Consider the following 10003-nt stretch of genomic DNA (forward strand, 5'->3'; position numbering starts at 1 on the left):
AGATGTATGGTAGTTTTTTAATTTTCTATCATCCATATAGTGTTGTATAGTCATGAAACTATGCATATTTCCTCAGAATGACTTGTCTTCTATGTGTACATATTTTTGAATTGTTTAGAAGCTGCACTTTTAAAAAATAAAAGACATTTACTGGTTACTTTTTTACTCTTATTTCAAAAAATCACCACGACAAAACCATTCAAGCTATCCAATATTCATTCGCACCTGTTCTGTAAGATAAATTCTTTAAACAGTGGTAAAAGAGGGTGTGGTGCTGAACCTTCAAGAGTCACTCAAAACTTATCTGTCCATAAAGCCTATTAAGAATAATTCTTAATATACAGTTCACAATACTTCAGCTTGTTATTCTAATTAAGTGAGGGTAATTTTATCAGTAAAATACATAAAATTCATATTATTTTTTGAAAGATTTCTATAAATGATTTAAATCATACTTGTTTCTATAATAAGTATTTAAAAGTAATCCTATAGCTCCATCTGGTGGCCATTATTGGTACTAAGAATTGCAAGCTTGATTTATAAGTTATGATAGTTTTAATTTTATGCTGGCTCTTGAAAATGATAAAGCTATGAAACTTACTGTGCTTCCTTCAAATGATGACTTCTACGTATATAAAAAATTATGAAGAGTTGGAATGAAAAATTTTAAACATATAGTAAAATAAATATTGTATTTTTTTATGTTACTTTAATAAATCGCTATGGTCACACCATTTAAGGAATCCTAAACCCATTCGCAATTTAATATCTTCAGTATATTGGCTTCATGTTAAAAAAGTTTGGTGTGAACTAATTGTGTCTTCTTGGAGGAGTATGAATTCATTTACAGGCTGATTTTATCATAAATCCACAATAACATTTCTGAGTTCTGTATCAATCTGTGTTGTTGTTTGTTTATTTTTATTTTTTTATTTTTCATAGGAAGATAACTGACCCTTTACTCTCCTTTTTAATAAATGTGCTTATAAACCAAGCTATTTATAGCTGTATTTATAAACTGCTTACTAATGACTATTAATGTTGGGACAAGGCATTATAAAGCATGAACTGACTATTTACTATTGCGTGCAGTTGTTACAAAGTGTTATTAATGCATTTGCTAATGTTAACAAATTAGACATTATTTTACAGTGTTATCAAATCCTTAAATGATTTTTCTTTTGTAATGATTTTATTGAACCTTGTGAAAGTTCTGCTTGCATTACAGATTAGTCTTGATCTGTGAGATGAACAGTTTTATTGTTACATCCATGAGATTATGTAAATTCAAATAAATATCATGTCACAGGATGTCAGAGGTCAGTATCAAATGAGTTTAAAATTATTATTTGCAGCACAAATAAGGTTTTTTTGGATTTTTAAAAATCCCTAAAACTGTCAGAAAAGGATAAGGCCTAAGATTTCTATGTGAGTGGCTAAATTTATTTATTTTTATAACTATAATGCATAAACTATGAAATTATACAAAATGTATGAAAAAGTACAACAGTTATTGTTTTCCAATGTTTTTTATTTATTTATTTATTTTTTTGGGATTTACATAAAAAAAAAATAGCCTACTGCAATCATTCTAAACAGCTTGAATAAAACCTGTTAATATTTATTATAGACCACTGTAACTGTGTATAATCTAACAAGCAAGTTTATTATGAAAATAAAAGTGTGTACACCAGATAAATTGGACGATAAAGAAATTGCTAATAATAGTATAATAGAGCATGTTTTAGGTTTTTAGGCGTATAGATGCAGAATTGGACAAATAAAATGTAAAATAAAATGTAATTGGTTTAATTAAATATAGATTAATTCTTGTTAGAGCAAAATAATAAATAAATAAATAAATAAATAAATACGTACACACATTAAAAAGCAGCCAAGATGAATGAGTTTCCTTTTTTATATGTAGATTAAAATTGAAGACAGAAGCAGTTGGTATATATGCGGTCACTTAATATTCAAATCCAGTAGATCTACTTCAGATTTATTTCTCAACAGTTTATGTCCATGTGGCTGTTTTCGTTTATATTTGCCAAGCTATTATGTATTTTGAAATAATCTTGTCTGTGATGTGTTCGTTCGTACGACGAAAGGCAGAATCCTGTAGCTCGAGAGATATTGTGCCAGTCGCGCTTTCAAATAGTCTTGCACACTTAAACGGGTCACAAACACCTGCATTTAGCTCTTGTGTTATAATGGGTGTATTGTGTGCATTTATGGCAATATTTTATTTGAAAAAGCTCTTAAACAAGAATAAATTCGTTTGTTTTGAACTCTGTACGCGCTGATCGGAGGCGGTGATTTCAGATAGGCAGCTGCAAATATTTCATTTTCACACAAACAGTTCAAAAACATCTGAATTTAGCTCCTGGTGTGTTCTAATTGGTGAATTGTGTGATATCGCTTTAATATTTTAATTTTAAAAGCTATAAAACAAGAATAAACTCGTTTTTTTCTGAGCTCATCATTCCACACGCTCCTGCTCAGAGCGATGATTCATCTCTCGTGTTTCTCACGTATCACTGACCACACATCAATTATTAATGAGCCCTGACCCAGTAATAATCATATATGTTGGTTTAGCTTGTCAGTGTGAATTAAATCTAAGTATTTATTTGTATTTTAACCGATTTAAAAATGAAACTAAAAGAGAGTCTCCTCCCTTTCAGTCGAATTTCCTTTTCAGGAATTGCACCTGTAGGGGCGCATTTTCTCTCAGACAATGTAAGTCTCAGCACATAATACTCAAACAGAGGGACAGAGTGAGATGAGATGTCTGACAGTTTTTTAATTTTCTGTTACCCATACAGTGTTGTAAAGTCGTGAAACTATCCATATTTACTCAGAATGACTTGAAAAAAGTTTTGAAGTGTTTGGAATTTAAAAATGCAGGACAATTAATAATTCCCTTTTTACTGTCAATTTAAAAAAATCACCACGTCAAAACCGTTCAAGCTATCCAAAATCCTTTGGCAATTAAAGTTCCTCAATGTTTTGGCATCATGTAGACAAAGTTTGGTGTGTATAGTGTTACTCAATATTTTTAGATATCAATATCCCCCCAGCAGATTCATATCGGCTGTGTTTTAACATTATTCTGATGAAGTTTGAAGCAAATCGAGTAAAAATAAGATACTGAATTCAAAGCATTTTGAAAATAACACACTTCCTGCTGCCAGTTGGTGGCGCTATAACTTTGACTCCTAATAGTCACATATATGCGATCGACATCATACAACGATTAATCTGATGAAGTTTGATTAAAATCAGGAAATGTATGTGGATGGTATTAGACACTTCCTGTTTCTAATTTCTCGCCATAATTTCAACGCCTCGCCACGAGCAAGCCGTTCGAGATATCAAAAATCCCCTGGCAATTTTTCATCCCCAATGTCTTGAGATCATGTTGACTGAGTTTGGTGGCAATCGGGTAAAAATCCTATGACCAGTATATCAAATTCCAGAGCATGCACTTTTTACATAACTCTAAATAGCTGACTTCCTGTTGGGCGGAGCCCAATGGCATGCAATACAAAAATTGTTCGGCACAATGAGATCTATATGTGTACTGAGTTTCATATGAATATGTGCAAGTATGTGTGAGCTATACATCAACATTTCTGACTGTGTTCCAGGGGGCGCCGTAGAGCCCCTGTGCCACGCCCGTGTTTCAGTCTCTGCCCGACCCTAATGGCCGCAGGTTCCAATCTGTGTGCCAATTTTCAAGAGTTTACGAGCATGTTAAGGACCCCAAAAGCCCCCGTAACGTTAGAAAAAAAAAAAAAAATAATAATAATAATAAAAAATGAACGGGCCCTCGCACCCGGGCTCACCGCCATCGTGTTGCTTTAGTAAAAAGGTGAACGTTGAGAAATATGCATTTAATGTCCTAAATATAAGTGGAATATATCAAAGTATATCCCATATATGTGCCAATCTTACCGTTGCCAGCAGGTGGCGCTATCATTATAATGGAATATTGGCCTTCAGATGTGTTCAGGCCAGGACTCTTATCGAACATGTGAAGTTTGGGGAAGATTGAACATTTTATGCTTGAGTTACAACAACTTCTCTTGCTGTGGCAAGACATCAAATTTTGTCATGGCGCCATGGAAACGGCCTTTAACAAAAACTCAAGATCTCCAAAAGTTAACATTGCACAGGCCTTTAGATTAGACTGACCACAAAATATATGTTAATCTCAAAAAAAATTATAGGAGTAGTTTGTTGCAGCGTAAAACATGTCACTTCCTGTTGCCAATAGGTGGCGCTATGACTATAACTGAATGTGGGCATGTAGATCTGTTAAGGGCAGAAGTTTAATCTAACATGTGAAGTTTGGGGCAGATTGGACATTGTATGTCTGAGTTACAGCAACTTCCTTTTTCATGGCGAAACATCGAAATTTGTCAGGCCACCATGGACACGCCCTTTAACGAAATCTAAAGATCTTCGCAATTTAACATCGCAAAGGGCTTAAGATTACACTGACCAGGTTTGGTGTTGATCTGAATAAATCTCTAGGAGGAGTTCGTTAAAGTACAACCCCTGAAAATGGCAAAAACAACGCCAATATTGCAGAGAAAATTCTAAATAACCGACTTCCTGTTGGGATTCGGATTTCGTACCAAGAGACTTTTTTTTAGGTATTGGTGTGTTACATGTGTATACCGATTTTTGTACATGTACGTGAAACATAGCTCGAGGCGCACTCTGTTGAAAGTGTATAGGTGGCGCTATCGAGCCATTTTGCCACACCTGATGGAATTTTGGCCTTCAGATGTGTTCAGGCCAGGACTCTTATCACACATGTGAAGTTTGGGGATGATCGGACATTTTATGCCTGAGTTATAACATCTTTTATTCCCATGGCGAGACATCGAACTTCGTGACGGCGCCATTGACACGCCTTTTAACGAAAACTCCAGATCTTCACCACTTAACATCGCACAGGGCTTTAGATTAGACTGACCACAAAAAATACATTGGTGTCATAAAATTTCTAGGAGTAGTTCATCGTAGTGTAAAATATGTCACTTCCTGTTGCCAATAGGTGGCGCTATGACTATAACTGAATATGGGCATGTCAATCTGTTCAGGTCAGGAGTCTCATGAAACATGTGAAGTTTGGGGCAGATTGGTCATTGTATGTCTGAGTTATAGCAACTTCCTGTTTCATGGCGAATCATCGAAATTTGCCAGGCCGCCACGGACACGCCCATTAACGAAAACTCAAAAGCTTCGCAATTTAACATCGCAAAGGCCTTCAGATTAGGCATACCAAATTTGGTGTTGATCTGAATGAATCTCTAGGAGGAGTTCGTTAAAATACAACGCATGGAAATGACAAAAATGACACAAAATTTGCTCATAATATTAGTAATAACCGACTTCCTGTTGGGTTTCGGATTTTGCTCCAAGAGACTTTTTTGTAGGTATTGGAGAGTTACATGTGTATACCAATTTTCATACATGTACATGAAACGTAGCTCGAGGCACACACCGTTGAACGTGTATAGGTGGCGCTGTTGAGCCATTTTGCCACACCCACTTCTGAAACCCATATCAGACGTAAATTTTCGCCAGTTCTGAGGTGTGTGCAAAGTTTCATGACTTTTCGAGCATGTTTAGGCCCTCAAAAATGCGATTCATTTTGGAGAATAATAATAATAATAATAATAATAATAATAATAATAATAATAATAATAATAATAATAATAATAATAAACGGAGCAATTCCAAGAGGGTCCTCACACCATCGGTGCTCGGGCCCTAATAATCCTAAGGAAAACAATAGGGCTCTCGCCCTCCAGGCTTGAGCCCTAATTAAAGCTGCAAGCAGCGATGAACGGGACCTCGCACCCGGGCTCACCAGCAGCGAGTGGCTTTAATTAATAGGTGAACGGTGAGAAATATGCGTTTAAACTCATAAATATAAGTAGAATATATCAATGTTTATTCCATATATGTGCCAATCTTCCTGTTGCCAGCAGGTGGCGCTATCATTATAATGGAATATTGGCCTTCAGATCTGTTCAGGGCAGGACTTTTATCTAACATGTGAAGTTTGGGGCAGATTGGACATTGTATGTATGAGTTACAGCAACTTCCTTTTTCATGGCGAAACATCGAAATTTGTCAGGCCGCCATGGACACGCCCTTTAACGAAACCTCAAGATCTTCGCAATTTAAGATCGCAAAAGGCTTTAAATTACACTGACCAAGTTGGGTGTTGATCTGAATAAATCTCTAGGAGGAGTTCGTTAAAGTCCAACCCCTGAAAATGGCCAAAACAACACTAATTTTGCAGAGAAAATTCTAAATAACTGACTTCCTGTTGGGATTCGGATTTCGTACCAAGAGACTTTTTCGTAGATATTGGTGTGTTACATGTGTGTACCGATTTTTGTGCATGTACGTGAAACATAGCTCGAGGCGCACTCCGTTGAAAGTGTATACGCACTCCGTTGAAAGTGTATAGGTGGCGCTATCGAGCCATTTTGCCACACTCGATGGAATATTGGCCTTCAGATCTGTTTAGGCCAGGACCCTTATCACACAAGTGACGTTTGGGCAAGATCGGACATTTTATGCCTGAGTTATAACATCTTTTATTCCCATGGCGAGACATCGAACTTCATCACGGCGCCATGGATACACCTTTTAACAAAAACTCAAGATCTTCACAACTAAACATCAGACAGGTCTTTAGATTAGACTGACCACAAAAAAGACATTGATGTCATAAAATTTCTAGGAGTAGTTTGTCGCAGTGTAAAATATGTAACTTCCTGTTGCCAATAGGTGGCGCTATGACTATAACTGAATAATGGCATGTAGATCTGTTCAGGTCAAGAGTCTTATCCAACATGTGAAGTTTGGGGAAGATTGGACATTGTATGTCTGAGTTACAGCAACTTCGTTTTTCATGGCGAAACATCGAAATTTGTCAGGCCGCCAGGGACCCGCCCTTTAACGAAACCTCAAGTCCTTCGCAATTTATTATCGCAAAGGGCTTTAGATTACACTGACCAAGTTTGGTGTTGATCTGAATATATCTCTAGGAGGAGTTCGTTAAAGTACAACCCCTGAAAATGGCAAAAACAACACCAATTTTGAAGGGAAAATTCTAAATAACCGACTTCCTGTTGGGATCCGGATTTCGTACCAAGAGACTTTTTTGTAGGTATTGGAGTGTTACATGTGTGTACCAATTTTTGTACATGTACGTGAAACATAGCTCGAGGCGCACTCCGTTGAAAGTGTATAGGTGGCGCTATAGAGCCATTCTGCCACACCCAGTGGAATATTGGCCTGCAGATCTGTTCAATCCAGGACTCTTATCACACATGTAAAGTTTGGGGAAGATCGGATATTTTATGCCTGAGTTATAACATCTTTTATTCCCATGGCGAGACATCGAACTTCATCGCGGCGCCATGAACAAGCCTTTTAAGGAAAACTCAAGATCTTCGCAACTGAACATCGCACAGGCCTTTAGATTAGACTGACCACAAAAAAGACATTGATGTCATAAAATTTCTAGGAGTAGTTTGTCGCAGCGTAAAATATGTCACTTCCTGTAGCCAATAGGTGGCGCTATGACTATAACTGTATATGGGCATGTCAATCTGTTTAGGTCAGGAGTCTTGTCCAACATGTGAAGTTTGGGGCAGATTGGACATTGTATGTGTGAGTTATAGCAACTTCCTGTTTCATGGCGAATCATCGAAATTCGCCAGGCCGCCACGGACACGCCCATTGACGAAAACTCAAAATCTTCGCAATTTAACATCGCAAAGGCCTTTAGATTAGGCATACCAAATTTGGTATTGATCTGAATAAATCTCTAGGAGGAGTTCGTTAAAATACGAAGCATGGAAATGACAAAAATTACACAAAATTTGCTCATAATATTAAAAATAACTGACTTCCTGTTGGATTTAGAATTTTGGTCCAAGAATCTTTTTTGTAGGTATTGGTATGTTACATGTGTGTGCTAATTTTCGTGCATGTACGTGAAACATAGCTCGAGGCGCACACCATTGAACGTCTAAAGGTGGCGCTGTCGAGCCATTTTGCCACACCCACTTCTGAAACCCATATCAGACGTAAATGTTCGCCAGGTATGAGGTGTGTGCAAAGTTTCATGACTTTTTGAGCATGTTTAGGCCCTCAAAAACGCGATTCATTTTGGAGAAGCGGAATAATAATAATAATAAATATAGCTGCAAGCAGCGATGGCGGGCTCAAGCCACCAATGCCATCGCCACCCCGGTGGCATCAGGTAAACTGTGCCCAGCGGGCACATGCATTCACAATATCCCTCTGGCAGTGAAGTTTTAAGGGATATGGCAGTTAAAGGGTTAATCCGAATCATCTAGACTTTAAAATCACATTCACAGAACTATATATATATATATATATATATATATATATATATATATATATATATATATATATATATATATATATATAACTTTAGTAACACTTTACAATAAGATTTCATTTATAAACATTATGTTAACATGAATAATATTTATATAGAATTCATTCATGTCAGTTAATATTCCAAACTTAAACATTAAAACATTGTTTTATTGTGATTTTTTTCCAAGCACATTTTACCAATTCCAAACCATATCAATCTTAATAACTACCATTATTTTTTATTTAATCATTTATGAGTGCTATACAATAGTCCAGGAAAGCTGGAAGAGAAAAACTCCTTATATTCATGTGTGCAGAATTATTAGGCATGTTTTCTTTTACAGATGAAATGCGCTAAAAAAGAGTTTTAACTCAAACTGTTTTAACTCAAAGTCGAAAATTATGAAATACCCATGAGAAATATCAAACACAAATGCAATACAGAAATGGATAAATTAAGACTTGACCATTGTACAAAAATGCTGACAGGGTCATGAGGTCAGAAAAGAAGAAGAAAAAAACAGGTTAAGAAGAACTGACAAAAAGAATTGCAAAATAATTAGGAATTAATGTGAAGATTAATTTTTAGTCAATTCTGCAAGACAGACTTTCAGGAAAGGAGGTGGAATAAAAATGAGCTCCTAAATCTTAATTCCGGATTCAGGAAAATATATTCCTCAAACCATCGGACAAGAGGAGGTGGTGCTGGTCCTTCACGAGTCACTCTAATCTGTTCATAAAGCCTATATATAAAGTCTTAATATATAGTATTTCACAATACTTCATGGTATTCTAATTAAATCATTTTTTGGAATCTTAGATCTCTCAGAACCTGACACATTGTAATTCTGAGACTCCAGGAAAGTGGCAGTTCTGTAAAATGTTGGCACTGGAGACTAAATGCTCCCTGATAGTTTCACACCTAATTCACTTAACACACACACACACACACACACACATTACCCACAGTGACAGAGGGACAGAGTGACATCAGATGTATGATAGTTTTTTAATTTTCTATCATCCATATAGTGTTGTATAGTCATGAAACTATGCATATTTCCTCAGAATGACTTGTCTTCTATGTGTATATTTTTTTAAGTGTTTAGAAGCTGCACTTAAAAAAAATAAAAGACATTTACTGGTTACTTTTTTACTGTTATTTCAAAAAATCTCCATGACAAAACCATTCAAGCTATTCAAAATTAATTCGCAGCTGTTCTGTAAGATAAATTCTTTAAACAGTGGTAAAAGAGGATGTGGTGCTGATCCTTCAAGAGTCACTCAAAACGTATCTGTCCATAAAGCCTATAAAGAACTATTCTTAATATACAGTTCACAATACTTCAGCTTGTTATTCTAATTATGTGAGGGTTATTTTATCAGTAAAATACATAAAATACATATTATTTTTCTTTGAAATATTTCTATAAATGATTTAAATCATACTTGTTTCTACAATAATTATTTAAAAGTAATCCTATAGCACCATCTGGTGGCCATTATTGGTACTAAGAATTGCAAGCTTGATTTATATGTTTTGATAGTTTTAATT

This window comes from Carassius gibelio, chromosome A12 (genome assembly GCF_023724105.1).
Source record: "Carassius gibelio isolate Cgi1373 ecotype wild population from Czech Republic chromosome A12, carGib1.2-hapl.c, whole genome shotgun sequence".
NCBI lineage: Eukaryota > Metazoa > Chordata > Actinopteri > Cypriniformes > Cyprinidae > Carassius > Carassius gibelio.